Raw genomic sequence first — 26,660 nt, 5'->3', positions numbered from 1 at the left:
TATATTTTCTACGATGGACCTGAATACATTTTTAGGTCAAGAAAAAAATACATAATCTGAAGGGAGATACATGTATTGGTATTTATCCCAAGTAATTTCATTCATCTCTTTTTGGATCTTGAAAATTACATCACATACCAATATAATCAATTCTGCATAACAAGGAACACTATTGTCACAGATAATTTCCCTCAAATTTATGACTCTAAAAGAAATTCTAAAGGACAATGTATGAGACAGTCAACTATTACAGCTTTAATACAGCTTTAATGCCTGACCACCAAGCCAGACTTAACCAGATTGTAAAATGAATTAACACTGACATATTGAAAAAAATAATAGAATTTCACGACAGTGAACTATTGTGGTCAAATCATAAGGGATTATCCTTTTACAATGTACCTTAAAAAACACCAACTTTCCATTATCACAAATTAGGTGCCTTCCATAGATAAATGCTATTATGAAAATACAAATGAAAAGTACATCTGCGGCCATTTTTATACTAATAGCTCAGCATTAATATAATGTCCAGGAATCGGATGTAATTACAGTGAGAGCCCCATGGCTTAGCTCTGCCACTGATTTCTTAAATAATCAATCTGAGAAGCTGAAATAGGGAGTCTGGGGGCATTTTTACCAAACAGAAAATTACATTTTCTTTAAAAATAACACATCAATTTATATTTTAAGTGGACAATAATGGATAAAGGATGCATTTGATGTCATAGCTTAGAATACCAGATGTCTTTTTTTCCAGGTTAATGTGTTATGTATTTTCAAACAATTTAAACTCCCTCCAAACAAAAATTGTAGATATGACTTTATTCTTTGAGTGAAGGAAAGTGTAGAGACTAAAAGAAAAGTAACTCTGAGAGTCTTTCTTTTGTGGATCCTACAGGAAACACATACACTCACACCCATACTCACACCTGTAGGATTGGGGTGTTAGCAGCATCTCCCTTTGTCCACAATAGAGAAAGAGCTAGAAGAGGTGGGAAAATAAAGTAAAAAGGGTCACTCACTTGAGAGAAAGAATCGGGGTTGTCACGTACTTCGTTTACCTTCTCCTTCTGCTTTTAACTCATTTCTTCTACTCCACGGACCCTACACATACTCTAATTGATAACAATGGCATTAACATAGGCTAAAGCTCTTCTAAGTTCCCTGCTCTACCACAGGGGTGTGAAACCTAGAAACGACATTCCACAGACTCCCTTGCCAGCAGAATTCTAGTGAGATACTACCGATGAGAAACACCTGCATGAGACTTGTAAGAAAGAAGAAAAGGGAAAGCCATTAGTCTTCAGCTTTAGACAGATCCTAGGCATTGGTAAATCGTAGAGATGAGGTTTCCCTTGTGGCATTTTGATGAAGTCTTACATATCAGCCACTCTGATGCTGCAGGTATCTGAGAACTTTGGTAGTGGTTGTCTACAATTCTTTTATACTTTAGAATTTCCCAAGAGAGGCCTTTCTGTCCCTCATTACTTTAACCTTTCTACAGTTGTAAACCTTCTAACCCCATGTAATAATTTTCTTTCTACTCAACATACCTAGAGACTTTGTTTTCCTGACCAAAACTCTAACAGACTCTTCCATGGAGAAGTTATTGATAACCTCAAACAGCTTCTGGTTTGAGACGCGAATGAGCTTATTCCTTTCACCTCTTTTTAAAAATGTTCTTTTCCCTTAGGGAGCTAAATGGAATGAACAAATGAAACAACAGCTCACCCTGAATAAAATCATACCTTCAGCACTGTTTAGCATCATGGAATATCAAAGCCTCCATTATCACAGTTTGAATATGTAAATTATTAAATCAATCATTGCAAAACAGGAATACAATATGGTGAAGTGGCAAGTTGATAGGTGAATCATACAAAAATCAATAGTAACTGATGTGTTTGGTTAACAAAACAGCAATTTTTTATGGTTTGGCCTAAAAATAATATAAAATTGGAAATTATTTTCAATAGAAATGTGTTAGTACTGACAGTCTCCAAAAGAGGTTACATTCCCATTTTAAACAACAAAAAAATTAGCTGGGAAAATAGGTGACTTTTTCAGGTGAAAAACCATGTCAATGATATACATAACTCCAGCCTCACACACATATTCCCTGTGATTGCAGAAGCATTTCTCCTTCTCTGGCCTCCTCTAGCTCTTGATGACCTTGGATCCCTTACCTGCCTGCATGCTCAGTCTTGCCCTCAGCTCTAGAACAGCCCAGGCTTGATGTAAGATGTGCTCCTGTTACTTTCGTCACACCCTAGCACTCCTCTGCACCGATGCCACTCAGTATTTTACATTCTGAGCCAGTGACTAGTGTCTCACTGTGTTCTTAATTATTCCCCTCCGATAATCTGGAATGCTGTTACATGTTGAGGTCCCGCCACTTGTGTGCAGACCCAGAATCTGTGTGATCAGGCTTATGGTTATTGACACCCTGGGTCCCCTGTCACTTTGCTCTATCAAGACACCTTTTCCTTCATTTTGGATCCCATGGTGTTGATGGTTGTCCCATGGTGTTGCCCCAAATTGTTTGAGGTTGTCCCATGATGTTGACTAAGTATTACTCTAGCATTGTGCACAGTTCCTACCAAACTTCATAAATATTCAACGAAGAATAAATTTTAAAAATCACAGATTGTTCAGAGCAGGCCTCACTTAGTGGGAACCTAGCTAGGAACCTTGAAGTAGCTAGAAAATTTACCTAGTGATTAAGGTCATGAAGATTTTGATTGAGATTATTTTTTCCACGAAAAATTTTAGACTTTGGCAGAAGTCTAAAATTTGGAGAAGGTAGGCGTGATTTTCAACCACATGCTGACACTTGCTCATCACACCCTAGCCCACCTTGCAGCTTGCAGACAAGAGGAAAGAAATGGAAGGGAACCACCTTCCTTTATCAAACAACTAGACCTGGAAGTTACATCTATATCACATCTGCCCACTGCCCATTGTCAGATGACCACTCTCATCTTCTAGGGAGTGTTGTGCAGCAATGTCATGTGCTGGGGACTTTCAAGAAATTAGAAGGAGGCAGGAATACATTAGAAGGCATTGTAAAAGTTAAGGAAGCAAATGATGATGGTTTAACTAGTACTTCTCCATCATTAAAGTCATAGTTCTTAATCTCTTAAAAATTATTGAAGACATTAAAAAGACCTCTGGTTATGGAGACCATATCTATTAATCTTTACCATATTAGAAACACAAAGTGAGAAAATTTTAAAACACAAGAATGCAAAAACACATACTCTATTAATCTTCAGAGTGATAATATTACCACATGTTATATAGCTTCTGGAAAACTCAGCTGAATATTTGGGAGAGAATAGGAGTATGATGAGCAAATACTATTTTAATATTATTATGAAAATGGTTTTGACATCAAGGATGCTCTGAAAAGGTCTTTGGGACACCCAGGGATCTCTGGATTACAAGTTGAGAGAACCACTGGCCTAAAGGCTAAGGTCCTATCATTGGATATGACAAAAAGAAATACATTTAGAGACTTTAAGGGATTAGAAATAACAGGATTTGATGACATCTTTCAATAAGACATAATTTACAAACACAAGCTTCCTTCAACATTAGTTAGGTTGTCATTGTTTTGAAGCTAACATTTAAGGTGCACTATACTATGTGCTTAATACATGATTTCATTTAAACCTTACTGAAACATTACGACGTGGTGCTGTTAAGGTTTTCCACAGCCAATGTGTATGATGAACCTCGTGCAAATGGTGTAGCAAAATATGTAAAATTTTCTGCCTAGCAACAACCAGAGTTCTTCTAAGACATGTAAAGTTTTAAATAAAAGCTTCTGGCCTATGCCTTAGAAAAGACCCTGTGCGTCCAGGGAAGTCGTCTTCAAAATAAGTTTCTGATTTCTGTTGCTACAGAGACCTGACTTCACTATTTCTCTTGGTTCTGATTCTGACACTGTTCCTGCTCTAGTTATTCAATATTGCTTACTGCTCAACTCCTGTTCCATCTGTTTCTCCTGACTCTATCTTTAACCTGGATTCCATTCTTATTACTCAGCTAAACTTAGTTTCTCAACACCTGTTCCAACTTTCCTCCCGTTGTTACCACACTCTTCTGTTATGTGAACTGATTTTCCTATATTCCAATTGGCAATCTGGTCCAACTACCCTCAGATATTCTGAAAATTTCTCTAGGCATTATTTGCAACGAGACACCACAGTCATCCTCTGCTCATGGTCAGCCCAGAGTTAACCCTTTGGTTTTGGCATTAGCCCTTCTGGGTCTGACAGTGGAAGTGGAATCCTGCAGGAAGGGAAAGTGGGGCAAGGCCGAGGGCATAAATGTGTATTTCAAATGAGAAAAAAAATTGCTTATTTGGAACTCTAGCAATGGCCAATAAAGTATTTGAGGTTTTTGTTTGCTTGTTTTATTTCTATCTTTCCACCAAGATACAATACCTATAGTGATGTGTTATAATTATGAAGTGTATTATGAAGATTAGATAGTGCTGAATGTTTAAAGTGATAGGGTAAGGTGAAAAAACCTTCCCAAAGCAGTGTCCTTACACAGCAAGTTAAGGAAACTAGCCATTTCATTAAGATTGCCACAGGGAAGAGGTTATTTAGAGTACTGCGTTTGTTTTCGCAACAGAAAATGTGCAGGGGTCTTTAAAATATAATTATCACAATTTTAAAAAATGAACAATAATTCAAGAACTAAATATCAAGTTAGTGTTTGCATTTCTCTGATTATTATCTTATAAATGATTCATTTTCTGGTTTACATTTTGTTTGAATGAGGAGCCAGGTATATACATTGCAATTGTTTAATGTATTTCTTAAGTCTCTGTAAATCTATAGATTCTACCTGTGTTTTTTTTTTTTCCTCCCCTTACACTAATTTGTTGAAAAAAAACACGTAGTTTTCTCATAGAATTTCTCACAGTCTAGATTTTGCTGATTGCATCTTGTAGGGTTCCTTGTATTTTCTGTGTATTAACTGTTAGACCTAAATGAATTATCATGGCCAAGAAACATTAAAAAAGCTCATCATCACTTATCATTAAGGAAATGCAAATCAAAACCACAATGAGATACCATCTCACACCAGTCAGAAAGACAATTATTAAAAAGTGAGGAAACAATAGATGTTGGCAAGGCTGTGGAGAAATAGAAACACTTTTACACTGCAGGTGGGAGTAAATTAGTTCAACTATTGTGGAAGACAGTGTGGCAATTCTTCAAGGATCTAGAACCAGAAATACCATTCGACTCAGCAATCCCATTACTGGATATATACCCAAAGGATTATAAACCATTTTACTCTAAAGACACATGCACACGTATGTTTATTGCAGCACTATTTACAATAGCAAAGACTTGGAACCAACCCAAATGCCTGTCAATGATAGACTGGATAAAGGAAATATGGCACATATACACCATGGAATATTATGTGACCATAAAAAAGAATGAGTTCATGTCCTTGGCAGGGACATGGATAAAGCTGGAAGCCATCATTCTCAGCAAACTAACACAGAAACAAAAAACCAAACATTGCATTTTCTCACTCATAAGTGGGAATTGAACAATGAGAACACATGGACCCAGGGAGGGGAACAACATACACCGGGGCCTGTTGGGAGGTAAGGGGGCAAGTGGAGGGATAGCATTAGGACAAATACCGAAGGCATGCGGGGCTTAAAACCTAGATGACAGGTTGATAGGTGCAGCAAACCACCATGGCACATGAATACCCCTGTAACAAATCTGCACATTCTGCACATGTATCTTGGAATTTAAAGTAAAATAAAAAATAAATGCATTATCAGACCACTTCAGAGGTGGTGGTGTGTCCTTTCTCAGGAGTTATGTAATATCTGATTACAACTCCTTTTATATTCTTAGCTATTGATGGTCATTTTCTAGATCCATTAATTCATTCAGAATTGCAAAATGAAAATATCCTAATTTTAAAAACATTTCCTAGTTTATCAGCTGGAGCAATTCCACAAAGGGAAGTTTCCCTTATGATGTAATTGCCTGTCTTGAGGAATAGCTAATTACAGAGAGGCAGGATAAATGCTAGCTTCTCTTACTCCCTTTGGCCAATGAGAGCCTATTCATGTTGCCATCTGAACCCTTTTTACTTGACTTTAGTAGTAGCCTTGGACAGCTTTTTTGCTTTCTTACATAAAAGTAATTTCCAGGCTTATCTCGGAATTTTCCTACCTTAGATTTGTAGGCATCCATTTCTCAAAGGATTTCCGGCTCCATGTGGAAATAATTCATATTGCTGACCACAATGTGAACACTGGGGATGCCCAGAGCTACTGAATCGATCGTTGTTTCTAGGCTTTTTAGCAAACAGACAGGAAATATGTTTTTGGTTTGTTTCTTTTAAATATAAAGACATCCTGAACTCATACTGCTACTTTTAATTCAAATTTAGTGCTATTGATTATTTATTCAACCTGTTAATTCTACATCTTTATCTTCTTTTCTCTTTTTAAGACATGTTTCTAAGTTTTTTTTCCCTTACTGGAGAACTATAGTCAAATCATTGCATTCTTATGCCATCCTAAATAGTTTTGTATGGTTATGCCATTGAGTGATATAAATTTAGATTTATTTATTTATTTTTGCTCTTGAATTTCAAGAAGTGTTTTTAAATTAATTGTTATCATTATTTAAAATATTTACATGTTTTCAAAGTAAAATTGACAAACAAATATGTTAAAGGACGTCAAACTTGTATTTCTGCTCTTCACACTTTTATTTCCTCATTTCCACCTGTCCTCTCCACCTTTTTCTCCCTATCCTCCAAATGACCATATAACTTTGATCTACATGGAGACATTTTCAAAAGTGAAAGGGGGTTCTATTAATAACTGCACTTCGAAAAGAAGAATAAACTGGAACTTTTCCAGGCAAATCTGGCATACATGTCATTTCTGTCTTGAAAATATTATTTAAAAATTTAGTCTTTTTACTTAAAATACATAGGCTAATACATACACATTAGATGAAACCACATCAAATTGCAGATATTTCACTGCCTTTTAACCTAAAAAAACAGCAATTTCATGCATTCGACATAAATATTCATGTCTCTTCTAGATAAACGGTGGCACACTCTACTGACTTTCCCCCACTTTACTTTTTCATTGAAATATATGCTAGAGATATTCCATAGTGGTAGATAAGCAGAGTCTCCATTTCTTTTACAGCTGCAGAGTCTACCTTGTATAGTTGGATCATTGTTTATTCAGGCAGTGGCTGTTAATGAAATTAGTTTTGTTTCTATATTTTTGGTTTTAAAAGTAGTAATGCAATCAATAGCCTTGTACATAATGTCTTTTCATGTTTTTGCCAATGTCAGTTTTGGGACAGATTCCTAGAAAGGAAATTGCTGAGTCAAACGACAACGTGTATGTGACTTTTCAAGAGGGGGCCAAATTCTTCTCCATAGGAGTTGTCCTTTTTGCCTTCTCAGTAGCAATGTGTGAGAGGCTTACACACAGCCTTTTGGTATTTATCAGTTTGATATTTGCCATGAATTTTCATTTTCCTGTGACATTGTACATGCTATGTTCTTCTGTAGAATACCTTCAATGTGTTTCTATACATAACAAACTTCCCCTCATGTGGGCTGCCAAGATATCTTTGGGGTGTTCCCCATCAAGCACGGCCTGACTAAGGATACGTACATCAGATTTGTATTGATATGCAATATATTTGGGCACAAATCCTTTTCTGGAGCTTTGTGGAATAATTTGTGCTGGAGTCCCCACTCCCTGTTCTCTCCTGCCAGATCATTCTTTAAGATTGTGATCAAATGTTGCTGCTCCTATGAAGCCTTTTCTAACTCTCTTCTCTGTCTACAGCATTTACAGGTACTTTTATTGTGAGGATAATCACACTGTGGTTGCTAGTGCTCAGCCAATTCTTTAGCACAAATAAAGATATATTTCTGAAAGAGTACTGCAGACAAGGTATCATTAACTGATGGCAGACTTTGACATTTACAGTGAAGAGTTTTTGATCTAGAGAGCAATGGGGATCCACTGGAATTTTTTTCTTTTATATGTTTCTGTATATATGTTTTTGTCAGATTGAAAGAACAAATTACACTTGAGGTTGTATTTACATTTATGGCTGAATAAATAATATTTGTCATTTTTCTTATTTCTATTTTTTCACCCACTGTTACACTGTTGCTTTTATTATATTAATTTCCAAAGTACATTACAGAGCATATGATCTTTCAAGGTTGTGTTCCACATGTGTTATGCATATTAACTGCTCATATCTATTAAAAATACTCATAAATTGAATCATATTACAAATAAGTGCTATATCCTTAACTGAGCAATATACACACATACACATTCCTGATAGGTGATAGAAAGGCAAGAAGATCTGAGAAATTTTAAGATTGTGATCAATATCACTTGGATGGTATAGCAGGAGTGGCAGAGAGAGGAATGTTGCCTAAGTTCTTCGCTTACTGGCCCCTTATAGTTAGGCAGGATCCTGTCACCAGTGCTGGCCAATGAGCAGAAGTGTGGTGTGCCATTTCTGGAGTAAGGGAAATGTATGTGCAATTTCTAATTTCTTTTTTCTCTTCCATCGACACTGAGGAGGCACCATGACCCACTGCACATTTGTAACACAGTAAGAGCTCTGTTTTTCCGTTTGCATCTCTGAGTGACTACATGGAACAAAATTACCTACTGATGTGCCTGGGATATGGAACAAGGGTAACAATAAACTTTTATCATATTAAGTCACTGGAGTTTTGGGGTCATTTGTCACTGAATACAAACTAATACACTTGGTTTATGGAGAAAAGAACTAAGCTATAAAATTTAAATACTTGGAAGATTAGTGAACACACCTTTATTATTTTTTAATTTAAGTCAATGGTGATAATGTAATAGAACTTAAAATACCTTCGAAATGTTTACTTTGAATAATGGAAGTAAAGTGAATGCTTGGGACAGAAGTGAATAAGCAGTGATAGACAAGACTGAGGTCAATGATGATCTAGGTAACATCAGTCTGCCTGCTTGTTTATGTATCATTTCCTGTGTGACTAACACTGTTGGACTCTGGGGTTGCAAAGATAAACAGAGTAGACAATATCCCTGTCCTAAAGAAGATTTTAGCCCAGAGAAAGACAACTAATTAAAAAGTGAATAAATTAGATAAATAATCACAGATTTTTGAAAAGTGTTATGAAAGAAATTGGGGGGAGGGGTGTTGTAAAAGAAAATAATGGAGGTGATTCAGGGGGTTGAGGACCATACTTAAATGAAGTGGTCAGGAAGAAAACCTTTCTAAGGAGGTAATATTTAAACAGAGGCACAGAGGGTGAAAAGAATCCAGGAATTCAAAGAGTATTCACAGCAGAGAAAGAGCATACAGTCCCTGAGGTGGGAGATGAAGGATGGCTGGCACATTTTTAGCAAAGGAGAGATGACAGGAAATTATATTTTCAAGGTAGGTAGAAGCCAGGCTTTGTAAACCAGAGTAAGAAGTTCAGATCTGATTTTAAATATGACATCAAGAGTTTTCTATTTTATTCTAAGTGAAGTTGGGATGTGACATGATCTAAATATGGTTTTAAAAAAATGCTTTGCTCTGTGAAGAAAGTATAGGAGGACACCATGGGTGGACACTGGGAGAGCAGTTGATTGGCTCCAGGTGATGACTTGGACAGGGGAGGCCAGCGTGGGTATGGAGTGGAGTGGAAGGATTTAGAATATATTTTGAGGATAAAGCTGTCAGAACTTGCTGATGGATTGGATGCAGAGAATGAGGAGAAGGGGAAACCCGAGGATAATTCCCAGCTTTCTGGCATAGATCGCTGAGTGGATAGTGATGACAATAATTGAAATGGGTACGAGGAGGAGGAGCAAGTTGGAAGATAAATCAAAAGCTTCCCTTTGGGTCAGGCATGGTGGCTCATGCCTGTAATCCTAGCATTTCAGGAGGCCAAGGCAGGAGAATTATTTGAGCCCAGCAGTTGGAGACAAGCCTGGACAACATAGTGAGAATTGGTTTCTACTTTAAAAGGGGGGGGAAAAAAAAGCCAGATGTGGTGATGTGTGACTGTAGTCCTAGCTATTTGGGAGGCTGAGGTGCAAAGATGGCTGGAGCCTGGAAGTTCGAGGTTGCAGTGAGCTATGATTGCACCACTGTACTCCAGCCTAGTGACAGAGAGAGACCCTGGCTCTTAAAAATAAAATAAAATAAAATAAAACTCTTTGAATGCGTGAAGTTCGAGAGACCTTTGAGATAACTAATGTCAACTGGAGAGCTGACTATACGGGTTTAATTCAGAGAAAAGATTTGAACCGGAAATACAAACTTGGAAACTATCTTCATGTAGGTAATATGTAAACAGATACTACCGACATGAGAACAGATGAAGTGGTCTAGGGAGAAAGTGAAGGTAGAGAGCAGAAGAGTGGACAAAGAATCTTATTTGTGTTATGAAGGTTCCTATTACATGAAGTAGAATATTTCAGAAGACATCTGAATCCACATATTAAGTAATAACTTATGATAAAGTTGGATTGTATTAACAAAATATTACTACTGGCAAAGGAACAAGCAAAAATGTGAGAAGGAAATGTATATTTTAAATAACAATCAATGATGGAAAAATAGAAAGCTCTAAAAAGTTGGAAGCTTTTTTGTTTTGCTTTAATAAGACTAACTAGCTTAAATATGTTTCATATTTTCAAGCGAGTTAGTGTGAGGAAGGCTGGCATCATTGCTTTCTGGATGTTTGTTTGAAATCTATAATGCTGCAGAATCCAATTCATCACACACGTAAAAATGACTAAGATGGAGAAAAAAAATCTCAGTGTATCTTGATATACCTTAAATATTAAGGTGTGCTTGAGACAGGAGCCCAGTGATGAAAAATTTATAGTACTAGAAGTATAATTCTATTATCATGATAGTTTATGACTACCTGTATAGTCAGATTAAAGGTAGCTTTAGAACAATGGATAGGTTTTTCAATTGCAGAATCAAGGTTGCAATTTTATAGCATATAAGCTCTCAAATCTCTAGGGGGAAATGTAGAAAAATAAAAACTTACTGAAGTAAGGCAATGTGCATTCTACATTATTATGGCAACAAATCGATAATGGTATTACAATAAAATCTGGTGTAATCACATTTTCCTTCTTCGTATTGCAGTATTAATCTCTGTCTCATGGGAGACGAGATGAATCACAAGACGTATAATGGAATGCAGAATATTTTGCTTGTTACAGTCAAAGTAGTGGGACCAGTAATTACTGAAAGTTTTTTTTAAATTACTTCACAAATGCTTGTTGCCCTTTTCAGCCTTTTCAATAGCTTAAGTAGCCACGCCTCAGAGCTATTAATATTATGCATTTTAATTTTTTTTTTTCTTTATCCCTTCCTTGTACCCAACTACTAGCAAAAAGACTTGGAGCATCTGGGAATGGCCTTGACACTGAAGTCAGCAGGTAAAATCTGCTACTGCCTGAGCACCAGGCCAAGGGGCCAAAAATGGGCTGGAGATTACCCTCTTGTTATCTCAGTAAAAGTGTGGCCAAGGAGAAGGACACACCACTAGTTTTCCTAGTCTGAGTTTTTCTGCGATCAGGAAAGTATCCATTAATTTACAGAGAAACAAAAGGCTTTTGTCAAAAATCAAATGCAGGCCATGTGCAGTGGCTCATGCCTATAATCCCAGCACTTTGGGAGGCTGAGGTGGGCGGATAGCTTGAGGTTCGGAGTTTGAAACCGGCCTGGCCAACATGGGAAAACCCCGTCTCTACTAAAAATACAAAAAATCAGCTGGGCATGGTGGGGGGCATCTGTAGTCCCAGTTACTCAGAAGGTTGAGGCAGGAGAATTGCTTGGGAACTTGGGAGGTGGAGGTTGCAGTGAGCCAAGATCGTGCCACTGCACTCCAGCCTAGATGACAGAACGAGATTCCGGAAAAAAATTTTTTTAATGAAGCTAAGGTTTTATTATCATACCTTTCCACTTCGTTGAATAAATGCAGTAGCTCTTGTATGATTTTAAATTTATCATTTTCTATACAATCTATAGCATGACTTTCTAATTTTCTCTTAATTTTTAACTGCAATTTGTGGCTCTAAATATGCAAAGATATCTATGAACAAACATTCTAGCAGAAACAAATATAAAAGGAACATATATTTTCACTATATACATACTTATTAAGGCCATATTATGACCCCTTGTTTGAAAACATATTACTAAAATGTAGTTTCATAATCATATAGGTAGACTCTTTATATTGTAATCAGCACAAATATTCACTAAGGAGAAACATGCAAAGTATTTTCCAAATACATATTTCAGTTGAGAACCAGACCTTGAGAACTAGAGATACCCTGATAAGCATTCAAGAAATAGCCAATCCTACCAACCGTTTTGTGATTCTAGAAAAGAGTAGCGAATATCTAGACCATTTGGAATGTCTACAATATCTGGAGAGAATCCAAATTGCCAAATGATATCAAATAATCATATGAATAATATCTTATTTCTGGAAGCAATCAAATGAGACCCATGTGAGCAGTTAGGATAATATCCACTTTAAGCCTTCTGCAAACAATTTCTGTAATCTTTCCTAAACCTGCTTTTACAGCACTCATTAGTATTCTTTTGCTGTCTGGCACTTGGTGCCTCTGTGATAGATATTAAATATCTTAAGGGAGGCAGGGCCCACTAGTATGTCACAAGATGATGCTGTGGCTCGTGCAAGCCAAAGCTCCATGGAGAAGCGGATGGCAAAACCTCAGAAGAGTGACAGGTCACAGCTGTTAGCCCTCAGATAGATGCTGAGTGAATCAAGGCCTAGTGTAAGTCTTTTTGTTCCCAATCAAACATGTGGATCACACAATCCTCAAGGTAACCAAGTTGGACTCTCAACATGCTATTCCTAACTCCAAATGGGAGTCTCAAATTATCAATGCCTTGCACATTTTAGATGCTTAGGTTGTATAATATTGATGTAAGTGTATTGGGTAACTGCAGACAATGCTTGCGTAAAGGAATATTTTGCATCTATCTACTCAGTAAATGTATTTGTTATTTGGTTATTGTGCCTCTACCATACCACAATGTCTCATTCCCAAATTACTGAACATTCAATTGCTCTCCTGGGTCTTTTGGTTTCAAAACCTTGTGGAAGAGAACTATAACTGCTTGCTTAAATCTTTGTCATCAGATGGAAAAGGTAGAATAAACTGCATTTTATAATAAAACCCTAGGAAAGTTTTGGAAACTCTCAGCATATTAATAAGGAAGCTTTATTGCTGGCCTAATGGGGAAAAAAATTCGTAGTTTATCTGAAGGTATAAAGTCAAGATCCCTAACAATTTTTCTTTTCTTTCCTGAAGCAGGTCTCTAAATTTTAACTTTTAATTTACTTTTCATTTAGTACAGGATATTCTCAGTGAGATGTACCATTGTATGTGTGCCTTTGATATCTAGAAAACGCTACATGAGCTATGTACATGTGAAAAGTTAATATTCAACGTGTTTTGATAGTGGTAAAGCATCAAAGCAATTGTACGACTTGAGATGCAACTTGTCACTCTTGCAATAAATCAAGCCTTTTAAAGTATATTAATAAAGCAATGACTTTGTACACTAAAAATAAGTTGGATATTGATAATTTTTATATGATATTATATATAATAAATTGCATGTTCTCTAGAGACTTTTTTTTTAAAGATGGTAAGGCAAACTTTAATCTTGTGGGGGCCATAGTGATAGGTAAAAGGATCACTGCAATGGGGTCTTGCAGTGGAGGAGGGAGATTGGACTCAACTCCCTGTGTAAAGCAATTGTGAAGCTTTAGCTTACAAGTGAGGTTGTTTTCTTTGTGAATGGGTTAGAATGACCAGTTTGATCAATACATATGTCACAATCAACTGTAAATGTCACAAGTCATTAATTACGATGGTAGACAAAGTACAGAAATGTGTAGAAGATTGTGTTTAGAATAAATTAGAGTTGATTCAAAGTTATCTTCATATCAACATCTCTCTCACTTGTCCTGGAATATGCTTCCCAGACTGTGAGAGAGGGGAGTTAAAGGAACTGGACAAGACAGCATGACACACACATGAGCTCCATTCCCAGTTCCAGCACAAGGTATGATATTGTAGTATAATCAGAAATGTGCATATTGTCTTCATCCTCAGTTTCTGACACAGAGCTCCCAAAACCCTTGCGGCTTCTTCAGTGATAGGAGTATCTTTTGTCATAATATTTGGTTTTAGCTCTTGGTTCCTGACACAAGAGTTTATAAGACTCTTGGAATCTCCAGAATGATGAGTATTTTTTGTGTGTTAAGGAGACGACTGTTGGTCCCTTGATAGCTTCAGGAGGGGGACTGGTCCCCAGAACGACCAAGGCATGGTTAGAGGATTAGAATTTCCAGCCCCACCCCCAGACCTTCAGAGATTGAATCAATAACCAATGGCAAGTGAGTGATTTAATCATTCATGCTTACAAAATAAAACTTCCATTAAAATCCCTAAACTCTGAGGTTCGGAGAGTGGTTGGTTTGGTGAGTAAACTGGAATGCTGGGAGGCGGCATGCCAAGAGAGGGCATGGAAACTCTGGGCTTCTTTCTCCTACACCTTGTCCTATGCATCTTTTTTATTTGGCTGTTACTAAATTGCATTCATTATAATAAGCCAGCAATAGTAAATCAACTGTTTCTCTGAGTTCGATGAGCCATTCTTGCAAATTATTGAAACTGAGGAGAGCGTTATGGAAATCCCTGTCTTTGTAAGCAAGTGGGACAGAAGTGTGGGAACCCTCAGCACCCAAGACTTGTGGCTGACTTTCAAGTGGAGGCAGTCTTGTGGAACTGAGCCCTTAACTCCTGCGATCTGATGCTAACTACAGGTATTTTGTTAAGAAGGAATTAAATTAGGATGTCCAACTGGTATCCAGACAATTGCAGACTTGATTGTTGGTGTGAGGAAAACCCCCACAAATTTGGTGTCAGAAGTGCTGATAGTAAAATTATAAGGAGATGGGGTGAGGGTGGTGGGGGTGTCTTCAGGGACTATAGGAATTTAATCAACTTGAACTATCCATCTGTTTTACAGCCTCCTGTCTTGCAGCCTTCTTTTTCCCTAAACCCTGTGTGGAGTGTAGTCACCTAGTTGGCTGGAACCAGTTCCTGACAGACCCCAGCAACTTACAAATGAACCTGTGCGAGCTTTACTCATTATCATGCTAAAGTCTCCACCTTGGAAGGAGCTATAGCTCTATTACCATAACCTGTGACCTACGTGCTGGCGTAGTGGCTCACCGAGTCTGCGCCGCCCGGACCCCTCCTCTACATGCAACAACACGCCCTCACCCCTCTCCATGGCCCCTTGACACCCACCTATCATTTTCCCTTGAGGCGACACTGTTTTGGAAAATACTCCAGGGTCCTCCTTAGTTGTGACAAATAACAAAACGCCTATTGATCAAAACCTGCCTTCTTATGGAGCCATTTGTCACTTGCCAGTGGAATGAACCCAGTTTTTTTCAGGTAACAAATCCAGATTATAGTCTTACAGTCGTATGAAGTAAAAAGTTGTGAAAACTACTGGGTTTAAACAAAATGAGAAATAGTGGATAATAATATAATGTATCAAACAAACTGGGATACTTCTGAGAATAAAGGTGTATCTGTTTTTAATTATACCTGGTCATAAATGGTTGAATACTGAGTTATGAAGTTAAAAAAAAATAACAAGGTTCAAGTCTCAATTATTTTGTTTATTAGCCATATGACATTGGGAAAGTTACTCTCTTCGCCTATTTTCTGTGGGTAAAATGGGCTTACTAATTGCTACCTCATAAAAGCACTGTGCCTGTCAGGCTCCAAGTAGGACACAGAAATCCCGCAGTTATTTGAACAAAGTAAGTTTAATATGAAGAATTATTAACTTCTATAGAGGACTGGGGGTGACAGAGGATTAGCTGGTAAGCAGTAAGGGGAGCTACAGAAGGCAGCAGTGGCAGTTAATGAGGAACAGCCATCTCCTTAGGGCTGAGCTAGACCACCCATGGAAAAACTAGTAGAATTAGTTTGTTGCAAGGTGGCTCAAGAAGATGCCAAGGGACGCTATCCATAGGGAGATGTTTTATCAGTAACACTTGGCTATGAAGTTGTCTGATGGGGTGTTGGGGAAAACTTTTGGCCACCAGGGCTGCTAGCTGCTATGTGTCCTAGAAGGCAGAGCTGGAAAAGACGCCTTCAGGGCAGGTGCCCAACCAGAGGAGCACACCAGACCCAGGAGAGAAACACTCCTTCCTCCTTCACTGTCCCTACAAACAGTGTCTGCCAGCAAAGCTTAACCTTGTGCCTTTGTGCAAAGACAAAAATATTTAAATGGTTCAGCTCTAATTTTGCAGAACAAGGAATTAAGAATAGATTTGGAGCTGAGTGGCAATAAATTGATAAATAGGACAAGCACATTAAAGTCATAGAAAGTATTGTATTGAACACATGTAAGATGCTAACATTTAACATGTTTAGTATAGTGCTTAGAATACGGTAAATGGTATATAAATTCATGCATCGCATACTGTTATTATATGTTCTATATCTGCCACTCTATTATAGATGAGGGTAGGGCTTGAATTAATGACTCTAAGAGATGTAAGACAATCGGTATTCAGAAGAATGGGGCGGTATATATTGTCTGGAGAGCTAAAAAGAAATGAAAACAAGGATACTAACTACTATAGTTAAGGGAGCATTCTGATCTGTGATCATTTTTTTTAAAACAGAAGGGTAAGCCCCTGTCTAAGTACTTTTGCATTGCTATAAAGGAATACCTGAGGCTGGGTTATTTATAAGGAAAAAAGGTTTATTTGGCTTATGGTTCTGCAGGGTGTACAAGAAGCATGGTGCTAGCATCTGTTTCTGATGAGGGCTTCAGGGAGCATCCACTCATGGTGCAGGGTGAAGGGGAGCAGGAATCCCATGGCAAGAGACGAAGGAAGAGAGAGAGGAAAGGGTGCCAGGCTCTTTTTAAAAATCAGTGCTCATGGGAACTATTAGAGAGATAGTACACTCATTACTACAAGGATGGCACCAAGCCTTTCACGAGGGATCCACCCCCGTGACCCAAATACCTCCCACCAGGCCCACCTCCAACACTGGAGATTAAATTTCAACATAAGATTTGAAGAGGAAAAACACCCAAACTATATCAGTCCCTGAAATAGCAGCAACACTGTTTTGCTAGAGCTCTAGTATGGAAAATTTCAAGCTTAGAGTTTTTCATGTTCAGAAAAAACAAATATTTTAATTAATAAAAATATTGTCCCATTGAAGCTTCATCACCTTCCTTTTGTATCGAGTAAGTATGTATTATCTTCTTATTAATCCTCAATGCTCTTGGGAGGCAAGAGAATAGAATTATTCTTTCCATTTTCTATTGCCTTCACTCCTAACAGGTGGTTTAATATCATGTTATTAAAGCCAGGTTCCCTTCCTTTCATTTTTTTATTCCTACCTACAAGACTGGCAATTTTTGACCATGAATCATAATATTTTGTTAATTTGGTATATGGCTTTTTATGCTATTTCATACCCGTCATAGTGTGTTTCAGCCTCTCAGATCACTCATTTAATGGTTAAACATTAGGGTTTTATATTTATTCCATTTATCAAATCTCCACCTGTGTTCCTTACCGTTCTCTAAATCCCGTCTTCATTCACTGTAGTAGTTGACTCCCACATAATGTTTGTTTAATGTTTCTCCCCAGAATTAGTCTTTTATGTGAAGTTGCATGTCTCGACCTCTCATTAAATTAGATTTACAGCCTCCCACACTTTTTTCTCTTAATGATTTCTTTTGAACTTTATCTGTTTCCTAAAATGTGCTGTGAAGTATTCATAATGACTACTTTAGATCAAATATATCAATAGCCTATTCTTTTTATTCTAGAAAATGTATTTTCTTGGATATCACACTTATATATTAATAATATAAAATTTGAGAGCCTCTCTCTGTAATTTTCTTGAACCATGAGGATGATCTTCAAATCTCTGTCAATAGCTCAATTCACATTTCTATAAATAGTAATTTGTGTGTGTATGTGTTTTAAGTATTTTTATCATATCAATGAAAATATTTTAAAAATGAGATTAAAAGTCTGGAGCTAGTAGTTCAGGGCAAATGAGATGTCAACTAAATTTACTTTTTTCCTAAAAAATACTGTTTTATTACATTTCTGTATTGTCTGAAATGTTTATTAAATATAGTCTTATGAGGGAAAATAGTGGATTTGAGAAAGAGTTTGTCATTTCATATTTTACTTTGTTATAACTCTTTTATTTATTGTTGTTTTTAAAAATGTTCTGAGGGGAAAGTAACAGCTAATAGTAAATATTAAACCAATTCTAGGTCTGTACACCAGAACCTCGTGGTGCATAATTTAAAACATTTTCATAATTTTCACAGCATTTTTTAAAGGTGCTTGGTCTTAACCACTCTTCTGGAATATAAGGAATCCCCTCTCCTTGAGGGAGCTTTAGACCCAGCCACTTTTGTGTACTGATTGTCCCGGGATCAATGATCTTGCTTCCACTGCTCTTTGCTTTTGTTGTTCTCTGAAAACTCTTTCCACACCCTTTGGCTAACTCCTCAACTCCTCAATTCCTAATTATACTTACGGTTTAGCTAAAGTCTTCTTATTTCCTTGAAACAGCCTCTGCTCTCCCCAGCAGACCATCTCTTAAATTCTTATATAGCTTATTATTATTCTTGTTGGTTTTAGTCATTTTACAGATGACATTTATTGCTTTGTACTCTTATATGCTTAAGTGTCACTTCAAGAGATAATAGATATATACACTTTAATGGCCCAAATACAAATGGTAAGTTCATAACATTTATTATGGTTCATGGTAGCTCTTCAATAGCTATGTCTTGATTAATTGAAACACATGTTTTGTTTTTAAATTTATATGTAGCACCTGCTACTTACCAGGTGCTGCTTAGGTTTTTGGAGAAGGAAACTCCAAGTTGAAGAAAGTACTCCTTAAGAAGTGTCTGTTTAGTTGTGAGGCAGATATGCAAATAAGTATTTGAAATAGCAGACTCCAGTCTAGGTCCGGTTCTCTTGAGAAAGAGAACTGCAGTTCAGGGAAGACTTGTTAGAAGACCTAACATTTGTGTTAAATCTTAATAAGAGGGGCAGGGAGCAAATTTTAGGCAGAGGTAAAAGAATGTGTGAAGATATTTGCTGCCTCAAAGGCAATACATCAATAGTAGCAGATTGAATCTCTCCTCCAGTGGTTAAAGAGTTCAGCCTTTATGAGAGTGAAACCTGAAAACCAGAGCACATTTTGCACGCTTTTGTATAACTGGCATCTTAGTCCATTTGTGCTACTGTAACAAAATACCTTAGACTGGGAAATTTATAACTAATAGAAGTGTATTTCTTACAGGTCTGGAGGTTGAGAAGTCCAAGATCAAGTCACTGGCAGGTTCGGTGTTTGGCGAGGGCTTGTTTTTCATTGATGGCACCATTAAGGTGTCCTCACATGGTGGGAGGGATAGAAGGGCAAAAAGTGATAATGCTGTGTCCTCACATGGTGGAAGAGAGGAAAAGCAAAAAAGGCCTAAGCCAGTTCCTCAGGTCCTTTAAAAAGACACTGATTCATTCATGAGAGTAGAGATTTCATGATTTAATCATTTTCCCCAAAAGATCCACTACTTAATACTATCACAATGAGAATTAAGTTTCAACATGAATTTTAGAGGGGACACATTCAAACTATAGCATTCCTTCCCTCCTGCCCCCAAATTTATGTCCTTCTTACATGCAAAATACATTCATTCCATCCCCAAAGCCCCCAGAGTCTTAACTCATTCCAGTTCCAACTTAAAAGTCTATGGTCCAGAGTCTCATCTAAATCAGGTATGGGTGGGACTCAAGGTAAAATTCATTCTGAGGCAAATTTCTCTCCAGCTGTGAATGTGTAAGATGAAACAAGTTATGTATTTCCAAAATACAATGTTGGGACAGGCCTACAATAGATAATTCCATTCCAAAAGGGAGCAATAGGAAAGAAGAAAGGAGTAACAGGTTCCAAGTAAATCTAAAACCCAACCATGCAAACAACATTCAATCCTAAGGCTTGAGAGTAATCTTCTTTGACTCCATGTCCTACCTTCCAGAAACACTGAAACAGAGGATGGGCCCCCAGGATCTCAGGCAGCTCCACCCACATTGATTTGCTGGGTGTAGCCCCAACTTCAGCTCTCACACATTGAAGCTCCATGCCTGCAGCTTTCCCAGGCTGGCACTGTACACGGGTGGCTCTATAGTTAGGGGGTCTCAAGAACAGCTTGCTCCCACAGCTCCACTCGGTGTTGCTGCACTGGAAAGTCTCTGTGGCAGCCTCAACCCTGCAGCAGTTCCCTGCTCAGGCCCTGAGCCTCTCTGAGGCATCCTTTGAAATCTAGGTGGTGGTAGCCGTGACTCCACAGCTCATGCAGTCTGCTTGCCTGCAGAGGTTGCACCATGTGGACACTGCCAAAGCTTGTAGCTTGTACCTTCTGACGTAGCAGCCTGAGTCACATCTGCATCTGCTTGAACCGTAGCTAGGGTGGCCAAGGAGTACTGCACTGGAATGCAGGGAGTGGAACCTTGAGGTGGCAGTGGGGAGCAAGCCCGAAGATTCCACAGGTAGCCTGGGTCCCTCTCTGGAAACGATTCTGCCCTAAAAGGCCCTGGCACTCTTGGCCTGTAATGGAAGTGGCAGCTTCAAAGACCTATGAAATGCCTTTGGGGTCATTTTTTCTTTGTCTGGATGCATATCATCTAATCTCCTTTACAAAATTTCCTGGCACACCCTTGGTGTTCTCTCTTGAATACAACTTTGCATTCTGTACAATCTGGTCTGGCTGAGAATTTTCCAAATCTTTATGTTATTCTTCTCTTTTGATATAAATTCTGGCTTTAACTCATTTCTCTCCTCCCAAATTTTACTATAAGTAGTTAAGAGAAGCCACGCATCACCCTAAACTCTTTTCTTAGAGATTTCTTCCTTTAAATATCCTAGTTCATTTCTCTTAAATTCTTCTTGTAAAAAGGAATAAGACACAGACACATGTAACAAAGTTCTTTATCACTTTGTAATGAGGATGGCTTTTCCTCCAGTTTCCAGTAAGATATTCCTCATTTATGTCTAAGAATGCCTCAGAATGGCCTTTACTGTCCATATTTCTATGGACATTCAGTTCATAGCCATGGAGATAATCTCTAAGACTGACATGTTCTCTAAAGATCTCCTTTCCTGAGCCTTCACTGGAAGTGCGCTTAATGCTCTGTTCGTGGCAATCTAGACTTTTTCTAGCATGCACCACCAAACCCTTCCAGTCTCTACCAGTTAGCCAGTTTCAAAGCTGCTTGCACATTTTTAGGTACTTGTTATAGCAACACCCCTATTCTCTGGTACTGATTTCTATCTTAGTCCATTTGTGCTGCTGTAACAGAATACCTGAGAGTGGGTAATTTATAAAGTGGAGAAATTTATTTCTCATGGTTCTGAAGGCTGAGAAGTCCAAGATCGAGGTGCTGGTAGGATTGGTGTCTGTTGAGGGCTGCTCTCTGCTTTCTCTTTTTCTCTCTGCTTTCTCACTTTCTCTCTGCTTTCAAGTTTACACCTTGTTGTTGCATTCTCTGGAGTTGAGGAACACTGTGTCCTTAGGTGGCAGAAGGGACAGAAGACCAACAGGGTGTTCCATTCAACCTAAGCCCTTTCATAGGGTGCTAATTCCATGCATGAGACTGGAGTCCTCATAATACAATCACATCCCCCGAAGGCTCTGCCTCTTAATACCATTACAATGGGGGTCCACTTTCAACATGAATTTCGGAGGGGACACAAAACCATAGCAATTGGGAAATTCCATGTATCCTCATTTCAAATCATCTTAATCCTAAATATGCACAGTCATGTGTCATATAATGACATTCCTGTCAATGACACACTACATATACGATGGTGACTCTATAATATTATAGCCTAGGTGTAGTAGGCTGTACCATCCAGGTTTGTGTAAGTACACTCTATGATGTTTGCACAATGATGAAATCACCCAAAAATGCACTTCTCAAAATGTATTCCCATTGTTAAGTGACACAATACTGGTAAGAATCTTACAGGTACACAGTATTTTTTGGGTGGAAATAAGCTAATGCAGACTAAGCTAAACTATCTTTTCTCAGACAAATGCAATAAATGTTTCCATTCTAACATTTTGTAAGGATTAAAACTAGAAAGTAAGGAGTATTTTAGTGTCAAAATATTTTCACAGACCTGTTAAGAGCAAATTGATTTTCACAACTCTGAATATTGAGTAAAATTGAAGTAAGGTTTTATTTTTTTCTTAATCAACATTAGAACATTTGGTACTGGGATATAGGCTCTTAATAAATGCCACGAATGCAAGTGGAAATTTGAGGCACAGTATCCCTAAAGCACTTTCCACATAGGCTCTCCTGCTGCAGTTGTTTGTAAATGAAGCTCTACATGTAAATGCTAGATTAGACTGAATGATGAATTTAAAACAAGTGGGTGCACTCACTGTGGCCCAAATTAAGCCTTGTTCTAAAGTTGCTATAGCAACATTATCTTTACCAAATGTCCTGCTTTAAAAAATAATTGGAAACATTTCCTGTTATTTAGGAAAAAAAATAAAATCACTGTTAATTTTTTGCATCCCACTACACAAATGTATTATTTTCATGCGATTAAAAAAATCTGCAAATATCATGAATGAATACATGCATTTTAATATAATTATAACAGCAAAATCAAGAAGAATAAGAATGAAATTAGTTTGTAGATATAACATGATGTATCTAAGAGTTAAATAAAATATTTGAATAAACATATTTTTCTTCTTTCTTTCTTGAATAACACTTAAAAGCAGACAGCCATGAATAGTTCCTTTGGGCTTTGTATGTATAAATTATTTACTTAATAGACATTAACATATTTTTTTCTTTTTTTTTCGAGATGGAGTCTCACGCTGTTGCCAGGCTGGAGTGTGTTGGTGCAATCTCGGCTCACTGCAACCTTTGACTCCCTGGTTCAAGCGATTCTCCTGCCTCAGCCTCCCAAGTAGGTGGGATTACAGGCATGCACCACCACGCCCAGCTAATTTTTATATTTTTAGTAGAGAAGCGGTTTCACCATGTTGGCCAGGATGGTCTCGATCTCCTGACCTCGTGATCTGCCCGCTTCGGCCTCTCAAAGTGCTGGGATTACAGGCGTGAGCTATCACACCTGGCCCATATTTCTTTAATATTTGGAGAAAGTTGTGGAATAGTTGAAGTTTTTACGTTATTGGTTGGAAAGTAAATAAATAAATTCAAAGGACCTACATACACATGACATACCAAGAAGCAGAAAGGTCTAAAATATTTTATGAGGGTAGGTCGAGGAACATATATTTGAATTGGACAACAATAACTAAATGATGTACTAAAATTCCAGGCCCAGATGCATTTTTTTTTTGAAAAAATGATTTTAATTCAAACCTATCATTCAATTGTTTTCATAAAAAACTATTAGAAAAGATTGTAACATTTGAGAAAAGCAAAGACACATAATTTGGAAGAAAAATAACCTCTCTACACAGCATAATATATATTGTCTAGTAACCTGTGAAAATGTACCCTATATAGTTTGACTCAACATTTCAACCCTTTTTTTTTTTGCACTTTGGAAAGGCATTTTCTCTCAATGTAATTTTAATTCTAAAGTGCCATTTCATGCTTCATTATCCCTGAGTAAGAGTTTTAGTTTATGTTGGCCCTCAGCTTCATCTGTGAGTCATGAGTTGTATAGCTAAGGATATTTTCCCAGGCATTTGGGTGAGGTGACTAATACTTCTTTCTATATATCAATTAGGCTTTCCTATTTAACAACACTAGACTTCAAAATGAAGTGACATGTTCTAGGAAACAAGATGAAAAATATAGAAGCGGTAACATTTTGGAGAATGCTTAAGTCTCTTTATTTGCAAAGTGAAAATATTTTGTTTGTACAACCTTTTCTCTGCCACCTCCTTCCCTCACCCAGTTCCATCGCTCTTTCCACTAGGATCAGCCATGCTGAATATTTTGACATAGCTCAAAGCAAAACAAATAGAGAGGAGGATGCCTAGTTTCTGGATTTTGGGTTTTAAACAACTTTCAGGCATTAGTGGGTTGCAACCAGCAGCCCTTATCTCATCTCCTATAACAGATGCGGACCCTGAGTTTGAAGGCTGCAGCTTTGCCATTTATATGTATAAATGTACATGTGAACTCATCAGCTCCCAAAGTAACTTAAATTTGGCATGGAAACTGGGAGAAAATAGGATTGAATTAAATTTTTCCACCAAAAGGCTATGTTGCGACTGTTCAATATTAATTCCATTATAATAACAATTAACGTTATAATTAAGATTTTCTAGTCATCTACCTCATAAATCCAGCTTATTTCTAGTTTCTAGTTCTGTGTGTTCACTTGGCCTAAAATATTCTTCCTTAAGTTTCTACCTGTATCCAAATCTTTCACATCTTCTCCAGGAAATCTTCCCTGACTGATGCAACTGTTGTCATCTCCTCACTATCTTCTGTCGCTTGCTTTAGATGAAATGTTAGCCAAGCGGGGTATTTAACAGCTTAAATTCTGGGGTCACATTCAACTCAAGTTCAAATCCTGGCATAGGGGCCTAGTAAAACAAATCCATGGAACAAATTAATTATTGGGGGTCAGACACTATTGTAGGTGCTGCAGTACAGCAGTGAGCAAGGCAGACAAGGAACCTATTCTCCTTGAGCTCATGTTGAGATGTGGGAAGACAATGAAAAATATTATCTATTGTGGTAGGTTCTGTAAAGGGAGTAAGCATAGTCATGTAATATAGGGTAATTAAGGGCTCCTATTTGAGTGGAAACAGGGGTCAGGAAAAGCCTTCATGAGGGGATGACGTTTGAGTTGAGATCTCAAGATTGAGAAGGAGTCAGCCATGCTAGATGAGGGAAAAAATGTATTCCAGTCAGAGGGAAAAAAGCAAGTACCAATATTCTGAGTAGGAAATAACAAATAAGAAGTAGAAAGAAGGCCAGTGGTGGGTGGGGGCTGGGGGGAAAAAGCAGTACTTGGTAATATTGTAGACTACTAAAAGGGAATTGGATTTCATGCTAAGATTGTGATAAAAACTATGACTTTGTTTAATAGTCACACCAATTTTTAGGAAGTTGAATTGGATCTAAATATTTTAAAAGTATAAAATATCACATAAAATGCCACTATATAATGTATGTACATATATGAGTCATGCATTAAGAACTCCTTATAAAAAACAATTATGTTGACTTACAATTTTCTTACCCACTCCAGTTGAACACAAATATCCTGGGTCATGACTGGAGTAAGAAGGGTGAAGATTCCCTTGATGCCACACCATGTCACAGAGGCACCAAGAGCGTGAGCTTCTGCCTTTCCTACTTCCATATTCTCCTCTACACAGTGATGTTGATAAGAGGAATAAGTGAGGAAACATAGATTTTTGAGCCTGAAGCACAGGGAAGATGTCTGGATTTTTACTGAAAATTTGAGCGTCATCAATGTATGGATGTTTGTAAGTCAAGGCAATGAGATTACCTAAGGATACAGTATACACAGAAGAGCAAAGAGGCCCAAAGGAAGCCTTGGTCAGGCCAACATTTAACCGTGAGTTTAGATGGAGGAAAAGGTGTCATCAAAGACTAATTAAGTTCAGTAAGTAACAGAAAAATCAGAAGCCAAAAGAAAAAAAAAATATTTAAAGGAGGAGTACACGATAAACTGTGAGGATGAGTAGCATGAAAAACTAAGACATGTTTGCTGGATTTGACCACACGAAAATATTTGTAGACCTTGATGAGTACCATTTTGATGGAAAGGTAGAGATAAGTCGCTGCAGTAGGTGAAGGAGTTAGTTAGAAATGAGGAAGGGGAGACAAGGATGTAGTCAACCTGTGGGAGAGATTTTGCAGTGAAGTTTGCTGTGAAGCAGCACGGGGAAATGGAGTGGTGGCTATAAACAGATAAAGGGTATGTGGACTTTTAAAAGTTGATATTAATGATTAAATATGCATCTTCGTTAAAAATTGTGTATCAGTTTTCTCATCTGTAAAATAGGCAAATTTAACAATGATGCTTCAAATGGTTGCCATGAGAATGAAGAGTTATTGCAAGTAAAAGACTAACACCATACTTGGTGCTTTATATGTTCTCAGTAAGTGGTCATTGTTATCACCAGGTACTGTAGAATTCCTTAACACTCAGCATATTTACTCAGATTATTTTTCTTTTTCACTCTTTACTGCCTCAGACATAAGGAGTTATCTTTAAGTAAAGTGCTATGGAAGTGTAGTTCAAGGACAAGAATGAACAGTAAGTTGTTAATATAATTAAATCATTATTCAACAATGTGTCCTAAACTCTGTGTTAGGCATTTTGACTATGTATATGTACAAGTATGACTTAGTACAGTCCCTTCCCTTTATTAGTATGCAGAGCTCAGGAGTCCCCAAGACCACCTTTACTTCTCACACGT

This window comes from Theropithecus gelada, chromosome 12 (assembly GCF_003255815.1).
Source record: "Theropithecus gelada isolate Dixy chromosome 12, Tgel_1.0, whole genome shotgun sequence".
In the NCBI taxonomy this organism is placed as follows: Eukaryota; Metazoa; Chordata; class Mammalia; order Primates; family Cercopithecidae; genus Theropithecus; species Theropithecus gelada.
This window is presented reverse-complemented; position numbering follows the sequence as displayed.